Below are 19926 nucleotides of genomic sequence, written 5' to 3'. Positions count from 1 at the left end.
CGCCGGGTGGAGGTGGGATACGAAGCATGATAAAATATTTCTATAGTTGACTAAAGTTGCAAAAAACCACTTGTCATTTGCAACAGCATTTTTTCAATATTTTTGAACCAAATAAAGGCACAAAGGGACCAGAAAATCATTGTTTGGATTAAATATTTTTTATATAAGTACAGTTTTAAAGTAATTTCAAATGACTAATGCCATAAAAGTGCTGTTGCAAATGCGAAATGGTTTTTTGCAACTTGTCAACTTTAAATCAGTCATCTTCATTGATATTCTTCTTATTTTTCAATACTTGATTCACCAAGCTTGCAGGTGGTTCCCATGTTCCCGGTTTAAAATGTTTTAACGCATTATTTACGATTAATAATGACGAACAAGTTTCAAGGTCCAATCGGTTTCGCAGTTTCGTTTTATTTAAACTGTGCTGAGAAAAGCCACGTCCCGTGCTCGCTGAAGAATGAGGATACATACATAAAATGGTTTTTACAATAATGAATAAATTGAAAAACATTGGCTGCTCGAGCTCATTTTTTATAGTAAAAACTTTTTCCCAAAATTCATCATAAAGGTAGACAAATCCATGTCTAACAAATTTTGAAATTCAAAATCGGCCGCTTCTATATCGCATGAAATTTGAGGGAACAAATTGATAAAATAAGCAAAAGAAAAGTTATTCTTAGTTTTAATGCTAGCAGGGCAAAACATTGAGGCGAATTGTAAATGTTTATCTTTAAAGTTCACACGTTTCTTTATTTGGATGCTTAGCTCTTTGTAATATGCCAATAGGGTAAAGGATACAGTCATTGGCCACATAAGAAGTACACAATTTTGTTTTTTTAATTTTTGCTTATTGCTTGAGAGTAATTGTCTTGCAGTTTTTTCCAAATGATAGAGAATTGTTCCAACTTTACAATAATATATAGTTTATATTATTTGATTGGATTATTTTGCCTGTAAATTTATTATAATAACAAAAAAAAAATTTTTTTTTTGCAAAAACATAGTTATTGGCCGGGCGAAGATAGTAATTGACAACCCATATTACAGTAATTGGCCGCTACTTACCTAGTTTGTAAAATACATTTTGGCAAGTTTATCGCTGATAAACTAACAAAATGCCTAACCCTAAAAAAGGAAAATTCTTACTTCCAACTGTAGACAAAATGTAGCACGGGTAATATTTAAGGCTAGAACGAAGGTAGAAGATACCTAGCTAATTTATTTCGGTTTATTTAAACATTGTAATAGGTAAGTAGGTAAATGGATGATTATTAAAGTAGAAACCCAATAGGTAAATGTAAAAATAATATATTTTCTTTGGTACAAATACTATGCTTTAAATGGTTTTCATTCTAAGTAGGTAACTCTTGTGTTGTACAAACATTGCACATAAATAATGAATTACTTGAAAAGTCACGTGTTTTGTCTTTCAGAATGCATTTTATATCGAATGTTCTACTGCATTTTGCACATTTGACACCATACTGGCTACGACTTAGGTTGTTTGTGTACTTAAAACATAAACTGGTATAAATGTTTTTATTTTGAAATAGATTTGGTGCAGAAGGTTTAAAAATGACTATACTGGTTATGTTAATTGCTTTTTGAACATTTTCCATTTCATTGTCTGTGAACAGTTTTCTTTTAATTTCGTCTAGGGCTAAAATTCAATTTTTTGTTATTTCAGCAATCATTATCTGTTAAGACATCTTCGTTGTACTTAGGGATTTCAGATTTTGCTTGTGCTCTAAATTTATTATTTGTCAAATTTTCACTGTAAGTATACTCGTTTATTATGTTTTTTAGGACACCTTGATGCACATCATCTTTGGTTTTCAGTTGATAGTTGTCTTTGGCAACTCTTACCTCTTCATTTGTTTCTTGAATATTTTCAAGTATATTTGGCATTTTTGTCTCAGTCTCAAGTAAAGTTTTGTTAAAGCCTGAAATTATTGCATCTTTTGACCTTTTCATAAGCGTCTCCTTTCCTTTAATTTGCTTCCCTTTCTTGTTAGAATGTTCTTTTATTTGTTTTTTCTTTAATCTTTCAGCCTTGCGTTTATCTTTTTGCATCTCACTTTCCTTTTTTAGTGCAATTTTTTTCTTTTCTGCTTCTTTTCTGACCGATGAGGTCAGTACAAAAGGCGGTTTTTCTGACTGTCGTTTTCCCTTTCTTTTTGGTGTTATGGGCCAGGTTATAAAATCATTGAGTATTGATTGATTTAAAGCTGTTTCGTCATTGTAGTCTGATGAAGTGCTAGGCATGTTTAGATCGTTATTTGCATTTTCCTCTATTATAATAGGAATGTTTTCAATATCCAACAATTCACTTTCATTGTCAATATTATCAAGAGTTTCAGGAATCATTGACAGAGCATGTGCATCATTTAAATTTGCATGTTCAGTAATACCATTTAAATCGAAATTCTCATTTAATAAGTTGTCAGTCATAGTTTCAACTTGAGTCTCTTTGGATGTTTTGGTTTTGGAAATTCTTTATATAGGTGAAACAGTCTTAAGAAGTCTTCAGTGTGTATAGCATCTTCGCTAAAATTTTTAAACATTTCAATTCTTTCTTCACCAACAATTTTCCTAAATGATTTGAATGTAACGACATTTATATCACGGCTATTTTCACCGTCATATTTCTCCTTATTGTTTTTACCGGTGCATTTACTATAGTCAATGGCTGCAGGATTCCAGGGGTACAATCCGAAAACCATTCCGAATCGTTTCTGGTTTTACGTTGCCTACGACCGTTTTCAAAACTTTAGTTAGAAGTTCACCTGGATTTTCTCTACGAAAATTTAATATGTACCGCTTTCTTCCAACCTTCCTTCAATGGTTTAAATACTGCAATGTCAGCTGGTTGCATTATTCTGGTCGAATTAGGGTAAAGCGCTACTAAAATTATTTGTACCTTTGAACACAATTCACCAATTTCGTACGTTAAATGTGTACAATGGCCATCAGCAAATAATAAAACTGGGAACTTGACGGCTTTTCTTTTTAAATACGGATGAAAAACGTTTCCGATATACTCATAGAACAATTGGTTCTTCATCCACCCATTGTCACTACATCCGAGTCTCCATTCATCTGGGACTGATTTTAAAATATCCGATTGCAACCTCTTGTAAGCATAGATAACCATTGGAGGTGTCACATCCCCACGGGCGGAAATATTATTTTTTGGGTGGTTTTGTATCTCATAAACGTTTCTCGTCGCTTTGGGTGCAAGAACCTTCTTGTTTTTGGGGCAAAGCCAGAAGCATGTTTCATCGCCATTATATACTCTGGTAGGATCTTCTAGTATGTGTGTCAGTTGTTTTTCACTTAAATAGGCGTGCACAGTAGAAAACCATGTTCGAATATCCGACTCGGCTACAACTGATCTAGCTGCTTAGCGTGATGTTCGGATGGCGTTTTAAAAATGCTGCGTACCATCCTTTTCCAGGAAGATTGTTCTTGAATGGATTTTCTCTGGGAGTTGCATCGAGAAAATATTTCACCGATGCTTGTACGTCTTCTATTCTGAGAGGAAAACCTTTCCGATGAGACGCCAAGGTCCAGTTTTCTGACAGAGTTTCTTCATCAGAAGTCAATATCGGTTTAGGTCCATGAGAAGTCTTACTACAAAATTTTGTGCTAGATCGAAACTGAAGAGTTGCTCGAGGAATATAGTAGATTTTTGAAGCTTCCCTTTGACCACAAGAGCTTTGGTAATGTCTTTTCCCTATTATGTCCCTATACATATACATTGTTCCTTATATATCATACTATCAAAATTTAACGATAAATAAAATTTTGCAATTTATCACAGTAAATAGCCGGCCGGCCAATAACTATTTTTTTGTTATTTTTTTTACACAGTTATTGGCATGTTAAATTTGTGCCTAAAATCATAACCTACAAGCATTTGGTATGCAAAAATCGCTAAATAGCATACTAACTTGTTAGACAAACATGCTTTAAAGAGTCATTGTCCATATAGCATTGCAGCATGCAATGAAAACCGTCTCCGGCAAATTCCTCGAATGCAGTTGCTCGAAATCAATTACTCGAAAATGAAATTGCTCGATTGTAACTTTTCTCGAAATACAAGTTCCTCGAACTGCAATTTCTCGAAAATGTTTTGCTCGAATTTATATGGTCGAAAATGTGTAATTGGAGTGTAATTAGTAATTATTAGTAACTACGGATTAGTCGTAATAATGACATTAATGCCTTCAAAATATTCCTGTAAAAAAATTACTTCTAAGCCATTTTTTTTTCGTATAAGCGATTTTTCTTTCTCGATTCTGTTATAATGTACTTACTAACCTTATATCCCAATTGCATATTGCATAAACTTATTGTTTTATAAAAAAAAAACTGTTGCGGCCTTGGAGAAAATAATGGAATCTCAAATGCCTGCACCCGAAGATCTGTAACGGCCTTACCACCTTACCGCAATTACAAATCCCACATCATAAATAAAACCAGTCTTCAGATTTGTAATATCGTTTGATTTAAAATCTAATTCATATTTTTCTTCGGTAATTTCGTTTATAAATGTTAGAAATGAATCCTCTTATCAGTGTAAAAATCAGAAGTTAAAAATTTTGTGTAAAACAGTTTTTTTTTAAATTGCATTCGAGCAATTTACCTAGATTCATGAAAACAGCCATAAGCTTCTTAGCAATTTTGTAAGAACCTACCTGAATTTTGATGGAACGAAAGGCATCGCACATCACATTCAGTTGACACGTTCTTGTACCAACCTAGAAACAGGAATCTTCTATTGTGTATAAATAAAAGTTCCCGACATCTTGTGGTAAAAAAATGTATTCCACAAGGTATATGAGGCGCTAATAAAAGTAATTTATAATTCAAGTGGCCAATAACTGCCTCCTGGCCAACAACTGTATCACTTACCCTACATGTTTTTTAAAATTTACCAAATCAGCATCTGTGATTAGATTCTCTTGTTTTAATTTGTGAATATATGCTTCTGTTTTTGCACCACTGTAAATATTTTTGTAATTTTTAAAACAATGAGGATGATTAACGCTAATATTAAAAAATTCAACTTTTTCCATAACTTCCCTTTCAATTTTCTTAAAATGGTTTTATCTTGGTAATATAACTGGAAATTTTGATCCTTCCGACTATAATTCTTCATTAACTCAAGATGTCAAATTCAGTAAATATGACAAAAACAGCAAATATAACTTAAACTGGGGATTTGGTAAATTATCTGCTAAAGCTTCAGCTTGAAAAAATAGGGTCAATGGTGGCGTTCAACAACCGCCTAAACAACAAAAATCTAAATATTCATCAAAATATACATTAAAAATCATACCCTCAAAGACAACCAACGAGTTTGACTAGGATAAAGTAGTTTAGTTGGTTTTTCTTGTACAAATATTTCCATTTCTTTGAATTCATTCATTCTCTTGCTGCTGCTTGAAATATAGTTATACTCGTACATATCTCTAACAAACTGCTCTATGATGTTTGGTAAAGACTGTGTAGCTGCAGAACAGCACAGATGCAATGAGTGGCATAAGCACTTCTGAACATACAGATGAGGAACTATTTCTTTTATTCTCGCCTGTACTCCTGTATGTTGCCCCATCATTGTGCTGGCTCCATCTGACCCAAAGCCAATAATGTTATTATATGGAATATTATTACTGTTCAGTTCTTGTTTTAAATCATTAAATATTCCTTCTGCAGTACAGTCATTGACTTTGATTAAATTTAAAATTCTGCCTTGAACATTTCCACTGTAAAATATCGTACAATGATTTATTAATGACTTATCTACAGAGATATCCGTTGTTTCATCGATAACAATGCTAAAATGGTTCTTATTTAAGTCTTCAACAATTTGATGTCTAAAATAAGGTGATAGCTCTTCAGTTATGATTCTCGTAGTTTTTTCCTTTTCATGTTAAGTGTTTAGCAATGTCTGAATCATAAAATATGTCTCGACAAAGAGTAGATAGACTATCCATTATTAGGAACGATACATTTTTTTCCGGAAATCGTCCTGGAAACAACATTTTTGTAATTTGCCTCCATTTTGATTCTCTAATAGACATATTAACGAACGCGACGTCATCATCTGGGATGTCCTTATTGCCATTATTTCACGGAACATTTTACGAAAATTTTTACGTTGGCTAAGCTTGATCCGTCATGCGTGTCAGTTTAAATTACAAAATGTGCAAAGAATTATTTATCAGGATTTATCAGGCAACAAATTCGCGACCGTATTTTTGGCAATTTCGCGTATTACAGCGGTCACACATGAAAGATTTATCTTTCATATTCGTGTTTTGTGACAAAATTTGAATAAAACAAAAGGCGACTTTGAAGACTTGATCAAATTTTCACTTTTAAAATAAGACATTACCAACCGCCACAAAAATCCCTAAATCGAGGAAAGTAAACATTTTTGTTTAAAAACGGCTTAAAAAGGGCAAATTACAAAAAATAGTATAAAAAAACTCGTTTCATAAGACCGTGATTCTTTAAAATAACTCGTGGCTACGCCACTCGTTTTTTAATCTTGAATTCGTGCTTCAAGACTGGTCTTATGAAACTTGTCTTTTAATATACCGGGTGTCCCATCACTTGTGTCCCGTAGGAAAATGACTTTAAAACTAAATTATATTTATATGAAGGTATTATAGATGCATAAATACTGTTCACCGCCACAAAAATTGGGTATTACTTTTTTGTTAAAATTCATTACCTAGGTACAGCAAGCAAAAAACTATCACTTTAAAAATTAAATTTTGTTCGATGCAGTTCAAATTTAGTATACGTTATGAAATAGTTATAGACAAATAAAATCCGTAATTAGAATTTAATTAAAATGTTTTGATGTAAAGATATTTGGTTAATTTAATTTGGGTCCTTCTACTTTATAAAAATTTATGGAAGACAAAGTTAAGTTTGTGGGTATTATTCTTGACCGCAATTTATGGTACGAAGACCATTTAAGAGGGTTCCAGCGGTACCTGCCTGTGTGGTACGGCGTCAAACACACTGCAACCCCTCATAAATCTTCGTCTGCAATAAATTTTCATAAAGTAGAACGGCCCAAATTAATTTAACCAAGATATCTTTACATCAAAACATTTTAATTAAATTCTAATCACGGATTTTATTGCTCTACCATTTTTTCAAAACGTATACTAAATTTGAACTGCATTGAACAAAATTTAATTTTTAAAGTGATAGTTTTTTGCCTGCTGTACCTAGGTAATTAATTTTAACAAAAAAGTAATACCCAATTTTTGTGGCGGTGAACAGTATTTATGCATCTATAATACCTTCATATAAATATAATTTAGTTTTAAAGTCATTTTCCTACGGGACACAAGTGATGGGACACCCGGTACTATTTCCTGCTTATTTACGCACAGGAAAATTGAATTTTCCGGACCATTACTGAAAGACTTTACAAAACGCAAAATTACTTTGTAACTATAGTTGCCAACAAAATTGACAAACTTGATTTTCGTGGAATTTGTAAAAATTTTTTCTAAAATTTGTAAATTTCATCTTTTTTATGATTTCCGGAAAAATTTAATACAAAACACGTCATTAAAATCTCTTACTTGACTCGGAGCTATAAAATACTCGGCACAAAGTGCCTCGTATTTCAATTTAGCTCCTCTTCAGTAACGTGAGATTTTCCTGACTTTTATGTAAATAACTATTTCCGGAAATCGTCTTGGAAACAACATTTGCTTATTAACACATGTCGAAGCAAAGATTTATACAAGTTTGTAGTTTATTATGGGTATGATTTAATCAAGCACCAAATTAAGCTCTTTTCAGCCACAAGATAATCTAGTTTCTTTCCAGAATAACTAATCTGTCACCAAAGTGGGTGCACCAAACTATTTCAATACGAATATCTGATTATTAATTTACGGCCACCACTAAATATGATTGGTTGCTAAATAATCTAATGTGTCTCAAAAATATCTAATCTGTCACCAAATTGTGTACACCAAACTATTTCAATGCGAATATCAGATTATTTATTTCCGGTCATCACTAAATGTAATTGGTTACTCAACAAATTACTGTGCCTGCAGAATATCTATAATCTATCACCAAATTGTAATTATTAAACTATTTGAACACGAACCTTGGTTTATGTGTTTCGTCATCAGAAGAAGAAATCAAACATCAAAAAATAGTTTGAAGCGTCCCCTATTTAATTTATATTATTATAAGTCATTTATTAAGGGTCCTTAAATTAGGGCAGTACTGAAAGCAACAAATACTAAGTATACCTACTTATAGCAAAATACAAAATATATTTGTAATAAAATACAAGTGATACAAATGACAAAAATAAATTATTATTATTGTATAATAAGTGCCGGCTTAGATTTGGTAGGGCGTCCCCTCTTTCTTTTCTGGCCAATGGGCACATTTTTGGCTTCAAGTGGCGGACTTGTAAGTTTAAGACGTATTGCTAATCCCATAACATGTTTGCACATATAGTGTTTATAAAACATAGGGCAGTCACATTTTCCATCTGTCCAGTTACTATTTAGGGGCAAGGCCACTTCCCACTTGCTGAAGAATTGTTTCTTGTACTCGTTAAAGTTTGTCCATTTGTTTTGAAATTCTTCGATTGTTTCAGCCTTTCCACCAGGTACGTCATAGTAATTGAAAACATCATCGCTACGTGTCAACACAACTTTTTTTTGCAATTTAGCCCATTGGTAGGATCGAGTCCACTCTCTTAGGGCAAGCGTTGGCGTTGTTGCAAAAACTCTATTTTCAGCTGAGGTACTCGAATATTGCGTAGACCAATGATTTACCATCTCGGTAGCAACGACCAAAGAACGTGATATCGGAAAACGTTCACGAAGAGTGTGTTCGTCTTTTATGACTCTATTGAACGATTCTAGGGCATTGTTCGTTGCCGGCGATCCTAGATTAACTCCCAAATACCAATTACGGTTCTGAATAAGCCATTGTTCTTCAAAATATTTTATGAAATCTGTCTCACTGTGCCATTTTAGCAGAAATGCTTTTGCCGCCAAGCTGAATATTTCAGGATCAGTAGCTGCTTGCAGAGAATCTACATCATCCAATAGTTGTTTTTGGACCTCCTTTCTTGTCACTTGTTCCACGCGGGCTTGGATCTTTCGTTTGGCGTGGGCCCAGCACATCCTCACCGTGACTTCCGCACCAAAAATTTCTAGAAAGGCATTCTGGATAGCTTTGGACGCATCACAAACCAAAACATCTGGTTGTAGACTGCATGAGAATACAGTTGAAATATTAGTTTTTAGTGCATCAAATAACATTTTGAAATCGTCTTTTTCCTCAGAAGTTGCCACTCCTAAACAAAACGGGTGGAATTTTTTATCTTTGTACTTCCAATGACAAACACTGGAAATCCCTGCCACACCAACTTGTATGTGGCATCTGCATGAATTATTTTCACACCACAAGCTAATTGCAATAGAAATTTTGTTGATAGCGCAAATCGAAGTTTAGGTGAATCATTTTCTTCAATCTCATACCTAAGGACATAAACTTCATCGTCATCTTCAGGAACAGTTGAATGCGACGATAACCAAGCCTCTAGTTCACCGAGACTAATGGTTGGCTTCCCATATTTAGAGCGACGTTGGTCATATAGGTAATTTCGTAATTGGGACATTTTTGGCAGTTTAATGCCTTCAACTTTAGCTAAAGCACTCATTATGGCTTTTGGTCTGAGATGCAAGTCAAATAATTTATTTATTTCTTCTTTGACTTTAGGACTCAACCCATAATTAGAGTGCGTTTTTGATTCGCGATCGTGATCACTGTCTGTACGATACATTAAAACAGCATCCGAAGCTGCGTCAAAAAGCAAGTAAATCTGCGCCGCACATTGAGGTCCTTTACGTTTAACTTTGTTACATCTATAATATTTTTTCATACCTTCCTCTACTTCATGCTTACGCAAAGATGGCCATGTATTTGCTGTTTTGATGGCTTCTTCGGCATCTTTTATACTCTCAAACTTTTCCACAAATATCCACACTTTATTGTCTGACCGTTTTTTCTTTGGCAGCATAACCGCCTCATCCTCCAAGTCGCCCTCTTCGCCCGAAGAAAGTAAAGGCACTTCATTTTGCACGGCTACTGAACTTGTCGATGGAATTGCGACACCTTCACAACTGCTTGTTTTAGATTAGAAACAGTCAGAGACAAAAGAAACACACAAGCTTAATTTGTAACAACGAAATATTGCAGCATTTGCAGCTCAAAACAGATGTAAACGGGTGTCAGCAGAATGATAAAGTACTACGCACGCGTTGGTGTTGTCCCCACCCGTTCTCCAGTGCATTTTTCATTAAATTTGCGAATCAAAACTATAAAATGATCAGCACTTTCTATTTTTTGATAACTTGGCAAATTATTTGCTGCTACCATACTGGTGACGACTGCAGAATAAAATATACATCGTTATCACGTGCGGAAAAAAGTGCCGTGAATATGTTATTTGGTGACAAATCACTAATTTTGGGGACACATTGGTTATTTTAGTGCAAATGTATACAGGCTGTTTGATAAAAAACGCCTCAACCCATAACTTTTTTTTTATTATCCGATTTCAATGAACAAAAAAACCAAAGATATGGTTTTTCATGCGCTACGAAGCAGCCGTAAAATAATTTTTTTGGCGTTATTTTCAGTAGCTAACGATAGTCAACTTTTTTTTTTAAATGGACACATGTATTTCTTTAGGCTCAGTCTGGTAAAGTTTTTTTTTCTGAATCTAATGATGTATTAAAGGTTATCGTTTGGTCCATAGCTGACTGAAAAAAAAAATAAAACAATTTTTAATTGTGGTTCAGCTTATGAAATTTTCAAGTGTGCCGTGAAAAACAATTGGAATACAAATAGCAACAAATGTCAACTGTGAGTGTGAACATTTTCAGGTGCAATCTTGAAGTTTTATTATTAGTTTCTTAGAAAACATGAGGCAGAATATAGCCTAAGGGAGTCCGTTTCGGCTCAGGGACGCGAGGGTCGCGGGTTCGATTCAGACCCAGGGCGAAATTTAAAAATAATAAAAAAAAGGCTATATTCTGTCTCGTGATTCGGAAGTCACGTTAAGCCATTGGTCCCGGTCTATTGAGTTGGTCATCATGCCCCTCATAGATTTGTAAACCAGTCCTAGACTGTGTAACAAATTTATAAATAATAACTATTGTTTTTTCTATTAACTTTTTGTTTTTGACGAATTACGATTTTTATTACACTCGAACATAAAATAATAGTCAAATGACTGCTATCCTGCATGACTGACAATGTTATTTTATACTTAAATAAAAAAAGTTTAAAAAAGCAGATGAAAATTTCTAAGCTGACGTTTAGATGACATTTATCGTACTTTGTATTCCGACTGTTTTCCACAGCACTCTTAAAAATTTTATAATGAGCTGAACCACAAAAAAATGTTTTTTTTTTCAGTTAGCTATGAACCAAATGATAACTTTCGATACATCATTAGATTCAGAAAAAAAACCTTACCAGACCAAGCCTAAAAAACTACATGTGTCCATTTAAAAAAAAAGTTGACTATCGTTAGTTATTGAAGATAACGCAAAAAAAAATATTTTATTGCTGTCTAGTAGCGTTTGAAAAACCATATCTTTGATTTTTTTGCTCATTGAAATCGGATAATAAATAAAAAAGTTATGGGTTGAGGCGTTTTTCATCAAACAGCCTGTATAATTTAAGAACAAAACTGATTTTGGGCGGCATATAGAAGGTGCTCAACTATTTATTGAGCAATTAGATTGCTGTTAATTTGAAGACAAATGTAAGGAGACAGTTTAGTTAATTCGAGATAAAAATAAATTTATGGGATTAAGTTAGTTAGTTAGGGTCTTCGGTTTGGTCACAAATTAATATTTTGGTGCTAGTTTAATTTATCCCCGTTTATTATCTCTCATTCCGAGGTTTACCCCTTTTTTCGCCTTATTTGACTGGACTAACATTTAGTTTTTCATTTTATACGATAAGAGCACTCAGTGGCGTCTTAACAATTAATTTATAATTACAATTTTATAATGCGAGAAATAAATGAACTACGTAATGTTAAATTATTATTATTTAAATTATTAATTTGCAGTTAGGACGGCCTTCTTTACACTAATAACTACCAATTTTGCTAAATTTTTTTCCGTTAAAATTTGGTCAAGTTTTGAGAGGCCCTCCTTTAAAGACAAATTTTGGGTTTCAAAAAACGGTAGCAATGGATATAGTTCTTTATAGAGACTTACCCTGGAAGATGCTTTTAAAAAGATTTTTTTACATAAACTAATCAATTTGTCTGTCGGGAAATTCGTCACGTACAAATTCGCAAATACGGTGCAATGCGTGAGCTAAACAGGTAATATGAAGCATGTTTGGATACAGCCCTTTTAGCAACTTTCCAGTTTTTAACATATATGCAGCAGCATCACTGGTAAACAGCAAAACATTTTCCTTGCTTACAGTGATGCAGCTGTTGGAAAGACTTTGCTCAATTATTTCACACATTTTGCTAGAATTGATAGAACTTGTTATTGCAGTTCTTATTAAATAGGGGGTATATGAAATCGTAGGATGTAGAACACCAATAACCACATTAGTTACACATCGACCTAAAATATCTGTCGTTTCGTCCGCGGAAACCCATATATAATTGTCATCTACTTTATTTTGAATAGAAGTCATAATTTTTTTTATAACACCCTGGTATGTAATTTTTCCATAATGTTGAATCATCAGGTATATGCTGGTCTGTATATTTCGCTAAAAAAAACCTTTTAGTACAGGATTTTGCAATTTATGCAAGGGAATATTGGCAGCAGTGAATGCCTCACATAAATCTGAATAAAACGTGTCGCCACTTTCAAAATTTAAAGCTTCTTGGTGCATTTTAGTTTTTATGTGTTGAGATAATTGCGACTTTTTTTTTAATGAAACTGTAATTCCACAAGTTTTGCAAAATGCGTCTCCTGGATTGGTAAAACAAAACGTATCCCCTAATTCACCAACCCATTTGGTGATTAAAGGATTTGAGGATATCGAAGCCTCTTCGTTAGACATTTTTGGTAAGAAAATGAACAAAATAAAATTAAATTCTTTGAACCTCAAAATAAAATTCAATTTCGTTAAAAATATTATTATTTAAAAATGAAATGCAAAATAATGAAAACTTATCAAGATCAAGCCTAATGGTTGGTTTCTAAATCTTCTAAATGTAAACACTTCTTTCCGCGCTGGAAAACCAATTCACAATAAGTGCAGTAGTGCAAGTACGATCGACTGAAGCGATGCGCGCCTATGAAATGGGCGAAGTCACGGGAAATAGTATATTATAATTATACCAAGGTGGAGAAGTTCATGATTATAGCCAGAGCGCCAAGATTAGAGCCCGAGGCGCGCCGAGGGTTGTAAGGCGCGAAGGCTATAAGGGACTTCTCCACCGTGGTTTATATACTATTTTTTTCACTACTAGATACGTTAAAACCCTTTCTGATCATAATTATTAATCAAATTATTTTGTCGGATGCGACGGGTCCGAGTTGTCATTTCTTGACAGTTGGTATGAAAATCGTCTACGTTAACCAATGAAATAGACGACGATCTTTCGTTGCTAGGTGACGGTTGTTCCATTATTCACCACTGGTTAATAATGAAAAATTATTTACCTGTCACTGGGCCAACGTAGAAAAACGAAACTTCTCAGTGTTCTATGACAACCGATAACGCTAGACTTTATTACTAGTGGTGAAAAAAAGAATATTTTGATCGTAACACTGATCATGACTAGGGCCCGGATTTTAGGCAATTAAAAAGTCGGAAATAGGTGCCTAAAATAGTCCCTTAAACTACTGCAAATAGTCCCTTAAAAACTGAAAATAAGCCATACTAGGTCCTTAAAGTTGTGGTTAATTAAATTAAAAAATGTGTTTTTAAAGTTTTAAGTAGGTACACACAACAAGATATTTACTAATTATTTTTTATTAATTAATATACAATACTACAAGTTTGTTAGTTATTTACATTGTTACGTATTTACATTGCATACAAGATATTGCTCTAAATTTTCTACTTTAAAACATTGTCGGTTATCCACCAAAATGGACTTATATTTTGAAAAACTTCTTTCTACCTCGCAAGAGGTAATGGGCGCAAATTTGTAATAAATTTCTTCCATTTTGGTGTCATGTTCCGGCACATCTTCACCTCTAAAAATTCTTGCCAATTCTAGAAGAAATTTGTATCCAGGATTTTTTTCAGTAACATCTTCAAGTTTTTTTAATGCTACTGCTGCTACAGGGCCTGGAGATTTTTTTAGGGAGGTAAATACGTTTTCAACAATTTTGATTGAATCGGTTAAAGGTAACCCATTTTTTTCCAATTGAGTAATACTTTCGCAGATTATTTTAAAATTACTGCGAACATAAATTAATTGGTTTTTTATTCCGGGTTTCTTCATTATAGACTGTGCTTTTTGAATAGCAACAGCAGAACTTCCATCAAAGGACATGACAACCTGTGAGTAGTTAAAAACAGTTTAACAATCAATTAATTTGCTTATCTTTTATATACTTACTTCTTTAATGGAATCAAAGTGTTCGCTGTAAAACATAGCAGCCTGAAGCCATGTTCCCCATCGTGTTAAAATTGGCTGTGGAGGCAGTGGCATTTCTTTTAGTTTTTCTTTGTACATTTCAACTCTCAAAGGTGCCTTAACGAAAATTTTTTTCACGTTCGAAATTAAATTATCCACATCTTCATATTGATAGCGAATTTTTTCAGCCACTAGATTTAAAGCATGCGCTAAGCATGTGACATGCACAATTTTTGGATAAAACACCTTAAGGTGTCTACCAGATTTTATCATATATGGTGCTCCATCCGTTACAAACAAAAGAAACTTTTCAGCAACAACTCTGGTACTCCACAAGATTTCTACGCATAGAAATTTTAAATCAAAATAAATTTAAAAAAGTGAAAAACCCTTACCTAAAGATTGATTTACGAATCTAGCTATTGTCTCATGATTTGTTCTTTCTAATTGTTTAGACGCCAAAAGATAAGATTTTCCAGGTTCATCTTCTGAAAGTTTCCCAACCAGACAATTCGCCACATATCGCCCAAGTGCATCTGTTGTTTCGTCAACTGAAACCCATATGTTAAAAGGATCCAGCTCATTCCGAATGCGGTCAATAGTCTAAAAGTGAAAATAATTTTAAATTAAATATTAAAAGATAGTATGTTCATACATCTTTGTAGCATTTTGGTAAATAATTTTTCCGTAAAGTAGACTCATCCGGAATTTTTCTACCACAATATTTTGTCAGAAAATTCTGAAACGCAGGATTTTGTAGTTTGTGCCATGGTATATTGGCAGCTAAAAAGACGTTACAAAGTTCCATATTGAATGTACTATTTGCCGATTCCTCCAAGTTCTGTGTCAGCAACGTTTGCCGAAGCGGTGTCATAATGTTCTCTTTATGGATGTCCGTTTGCTCATGCTGTTGCAAGTGACATTTTTTTTCGCATATAAACTACAAAAAATAAAATTTTCAAATAAGTAAAAAATATAAAATGACATATTTTTAATTATGCTTAACTTACCAGTTTACCACAAGCTTTACAAAACATTTCTCGGGTTGATTTTATTTCATATAAATCTTTCTTGCTTGTCCACTGTAATATTTTTTCGCGTAAACTAATTTTTTGTTTCGGCATTATGTTCACTTTAAACAGGTTCACAAGAAACACGACCACTGCACGGAGATAAAGTAAACGAGAAATGACAAATTTGTAATGCTTATATTTACGTCTCCCACCAAATTTCAGAGGAGATGGTTAATTTTATATTTCTTAAATTTTTAGAAAATGACACCCTTAAGGTTTCTCTTATTGTTTCACTTCGGGATTTTAATTTTCGTTTTTATGGCAAGGACCATTTTATAAACGTTAAAGCTTCTAACAATACCTAAGTATCAGAAAACATTAGACCGCGTATACCTGCACCCCTTCGAACAGAGGCAAACAGATAAACTCTGTAATTTATGCCAGTCCAGTCTAATGGTTTGTGGTACTTAGGTATTGTCGGAGTATTTACGGCTGACATCATGGTCCCAACCGTAAAAGCGAAAAAGTAATTCCTGTATTGTACTGCACTTTGTACATTTCAGTAATTACATCTCCTTAAATTTTAAAATCATAAAGCATTGTAAATTTTATTGAGGTACCACTTTTACATTTTCAATACCGTAAACTTCCCAGAATTCGAAAATTGGGAAAAAACCGCAAAAATGAAATTGATTTTTGGTCATTTTAGGCATGTTCAGGCAGTTAAAAGGTAAAATAGGTATTTAAAGGGCATTTTAGGCCGAATAGGTAGAATCAAATATGGCTCTAATTACTCTAATTAAGCCAGAAATCATTTATAGACAAGTTTCATACATGTGCCTTAAAAAATAAAAATAGTCCATTTTGCCTAAAATCCGGGCCCTAATCATGACCAATGAAGATATAGAAAATTTTGAAAACGCAAAAGTCTGCCATATATGTAATAGTGAACTTGAAAAAGATAATAAAGTTAGAGATCATGATCACTGTACAGGTCAATATCGAGGAGCTGCTTGTAATAAATGTAATTTAAATTTACCAAATAGAACATTTTAGAACATTTATTCGTAATACCAAAAGGGAACAATCTGACAGTCTGGCAAAGCCAGCCTAGAGGCAAAGCCGAAGTCAGCTCAGGGCGAAGCCGATCACCTAAACAAAAGATAAAGATAATAATTAAAAAAGATTACACATTAACATAGTCTAGTATTCTATCAGTTAAGAATTTAAATAATATGCGATCAAGACAATTAGCAAGACATCAGCCCCATTGTCCCGCAGCGGGAACAGAAGGGGACCGAGGGGGCCCGACAGTCGCCGCGGGTGTTTTCGGTTCTCCTTCGATATCGGCACGGGCGGGGCGGCGGGTTGGCAGTTCGCCTGCGTTGGCAACGTCGGCGGCAGGTCGGTGTCCGAGGAGGGCTTGGAGGTTTTGCGGGAGCGAGGAGGCTTCCCCGCTGGCAGTTGGGCCCATTGGCGTCGGGTTCGTTCATGGCGAAGCAGACGTACTCCGGACGTCCCTGGTGGTCCGGGTCTCCGTCCTCCCTTCCTGGGGGTTACGCGGTGCTCGTCGGAACCGGTCCCGAATCTTGAGGGCGGCCCGTCGGGGTGCCTGCATGAGGTCGGCCTGGCCGGCCAGTCTTCGGTCCAGCTGTTGTCGGACGCTCAGCAGACCGTTTGGCGGCGGTGGTATCCGTTGGTTTGGCATCCTGCCAATGTTGGCAAAATCAGCTGGAGGTTCGGGCATTTGGTATGGCTTCAGGTCTTTTATGTGTGCTCGGAGGATCTTCTGTCCGGATGGGGATTGAAGGTTGTACACCTGGTTCGCTCACTAGGGGAGCGAACGGGCCGGAAACAGGGGATGACCTGGTTCGCTCACTAGGGGAGCGAACGGGCCGGAAGTCGGGGGTCGGAAGCTGGTGCTAGGAGAGTCGGGTGGAGGATAGGAATCGGAATGAGCTCTGCAGGCTCTGCGCGGTACTTTTGTTGACTCGGTGGCTGCGCGCGACTGTGGCGATGGGGGGAGCTCTGTTCAGCGCGGAGTCCGGGTATTGTCGGCCGGAAGAAACACGGGTTCCGGGGCAGATTCGGTGGACGCGGTTGAGGTAGTCGCCTCCGCGGTAATTTTCTGGCCCGGTTCGGAGAAAGAACGGAATTTTTCCGCCACCGGGAGCGTTTCCTAGTAACTTCGTTACACAACTCATTTTCCTAAAAAAATGATGATTTGGGAAAATCTGAGTTAGAAGTTAGGGGTTAAAAATAAGGGTGAAAAGTCAAATTCAACGTTGTTTTTGATGTTTTGTTAGAAATACCGGTTTTTGTTGAAAAAAAATGCATAGAAAATAGGACTAAGGACTAAGAAAACTAGCGAGCTACGATGAGCGATAAAAGCGGCGACAAGAGCGAACTGCCATGGTTTTCAAATGGCAATTCGCTCTTGTCGCCGCTTTTATCACTCATCGTAGCTCCAACATAAGCGTACCCTAATGGTGCAGTAAAAACAATTGATTTCTTCTTTAACATTTCAGGTATGTGGCTTTATGTTTTCATCCTTAATCTATGGCACCTATGAAAATGGTCATCTAAATTAAAAACTCAGTTCCGTAAATAGTTATTTGTATAGCAAGGCTGCGAAATCCTACTTTGACGAACCGAGAGAAAAATTGTCGTCAAGGCCGCTTTGCGGCCGAGACAAGACAATCTCGAGGTCGTCAAAGGATTTCGTAGCCAAGGTGTACACAACATTTTGTGTGCAACCCGAAAATTTGTAATTATAAAATGAACAAGTAAAATTTCCTTCACTGTCAATAAAAATAAAGTCGGCCTACATGTCTCCATGTCGCTATGGAAACGACATAAATAAAACAATTCATTTTGAGAAAAATTGGAAAAATGTCGCACGAAAATTACAACGTTTTTGTTCCGTCTACTTCCCCGGAGTTAAAAAATATTGCAGATTGTGCAGTGTCCAATTTAATACCAGAAAAGTCCAAACGGCAGTACGATAAGTGTTACAATGACTTTAAAGAGCGGTGTAATAAAAATAATGTGAAAACGGTGTCGGAGAATGTTGTTTTGGCTTATTTAATGGAAAAATTAAAAACTGTGAAAAGTTCAACTTTATGGAGCACATATTCAATGTTGAAGCTCACGCTGAACACACGGGATGGCACTGGTGTTACGAAGTTTCTGAAATTGGTACCTTTTTTGAAAAAAAGTCAGTTGGTTATCAGGCGAATAAGTCTAAGGTATTGACACGAGACCAGATCGATTTGCTGTATAATCTGCCCTTTTTTAGGTCATTTTAATCATGGGAATATCAGGAGCCATGCAAAGAGACGAACTAACCAAAATGTCTATCGAGGACATCAAGGATGAACATTCTGTATTAATAGTGGCCGTTCCTGACACAAAAACTGGCATAAAACGAACTTTTACTGTCACCAATCCAGAATTTGTAAGATTATACCGCAAATATGCAGCTCTTGTTCCGTGTACTCATCCAGAGTTAAAAAAATATTATAAATTGTGCAGTGTCGCATTTGAAACCTGAAAAATCGAAACAGCAATATAAAAAATGTTACAGTGACTTTGAGACTGATGTAACGAGAAGAATGTGAAAACCGTGTCGGATAATGTTGCATTGGCTTACCTATTTACTGGAATTTATTTATTGTGGCAGGTAAATGTTAAATTCTGTTAAGATAAGTTATCACCTGCTCCCTTTTAGGTTATTTTAATCGTGGAAATATCAGATGCCGTGCGAAGAGACAAATAAACCAAAATGTCTGTTGATGCCATTCAGGATTCAGGATATGTTACTAGTTACTAGATATTTCCCTTTTTGACCGGTTAAAAATTAACCTAATTCTTCTAGATCGATAATTGGGATCTTTTTTACCGACTCGTCATTCATGAAGCGACCACTCCATTTGAAATTGGCGGGAACTTCAAACCAGATGAAAATTCTGTACTAATAGCGGCCGTTCCTGACACAAAAACTGGCATTATTCAAACTTTAACTGTACCCAATCCAGATTTTGTAAGATCACACGGCAAATATAGAGATAGATATGTTGTAATTGTGATAATAAATAAATATTGAAATGACTTTTACTTTTACGGCCGTCGTCAAGGCAACGGCTGCGAAATTCAATTTCGCGGCCTGCTCAAGGCACGCGAAGTGCTCATTTCGCGTACGGTTGCACACAAAAATATTTAGACTATAAATTTCTGCAGTTTAAACAGTCCAGGTTT

General features: G+C 35.1%; 3 long non-coding RNA genes across 3 annotated transcripts in view; 1 reads left to right on the top strand and 2 right to left on the bottom strand.

The window, feature by feature from the left end:
* The window catches only part of LOC138127757 (uncharacterized), a 299284-nt gene that overhangs the window by 9635 nt on the left and 269723 nt on the right, over nucleotides 1–19926 (bottom strand). The window lies entirely within an intron of this gene.
* Nucleotides 14026–15453, bottom strand: LOC138129369 (uncharacterized). Its single transcript, XR_011159215.1, has 4 exons — nucleotides 15312–15453; nucleotides 15052–15259; nucleotides 14639–14997; nucleotides 14026–14578 (listed from the first exon to the last, which is right to left on the bottom strand). It is a non-coding gene; the product is annotated as an uncharacterized lncRNA (long non-coding RNA).
* On the top strand, nucleotides 18192–19779 carry LOC138129546 (uncharacterized). Its single transcript, XR_011159245.1, has 4 exons — nucleotides 18192–18917; nucleotides 18968–19351; nucleotides 19400–19493; nucleotides 19547–19779. It is a non-coding gene; the product is annotated as an uncharacterized lncRNA (long non-coding RNA).

The sequence above is a fragment of the Tenebrio molitor genome, chromosome 4 (genome assembly GCF_963966145.1).
Source record: "Tenebrio molitor chromosome 4, icTenMoli1.1, whole genome shotgun sequence".
NCBI lineage: Eukaryota > Metazoa > Arthropoda > Insecta > Coleoptera > Tenebrionidae > Tenebrio > Tenebrio molitor.
The sequence above is the reverse complement of the archived record's forward strand: the minus strand, read 5'-3'. Positions and strand labels throughout refer to the sequence as shown.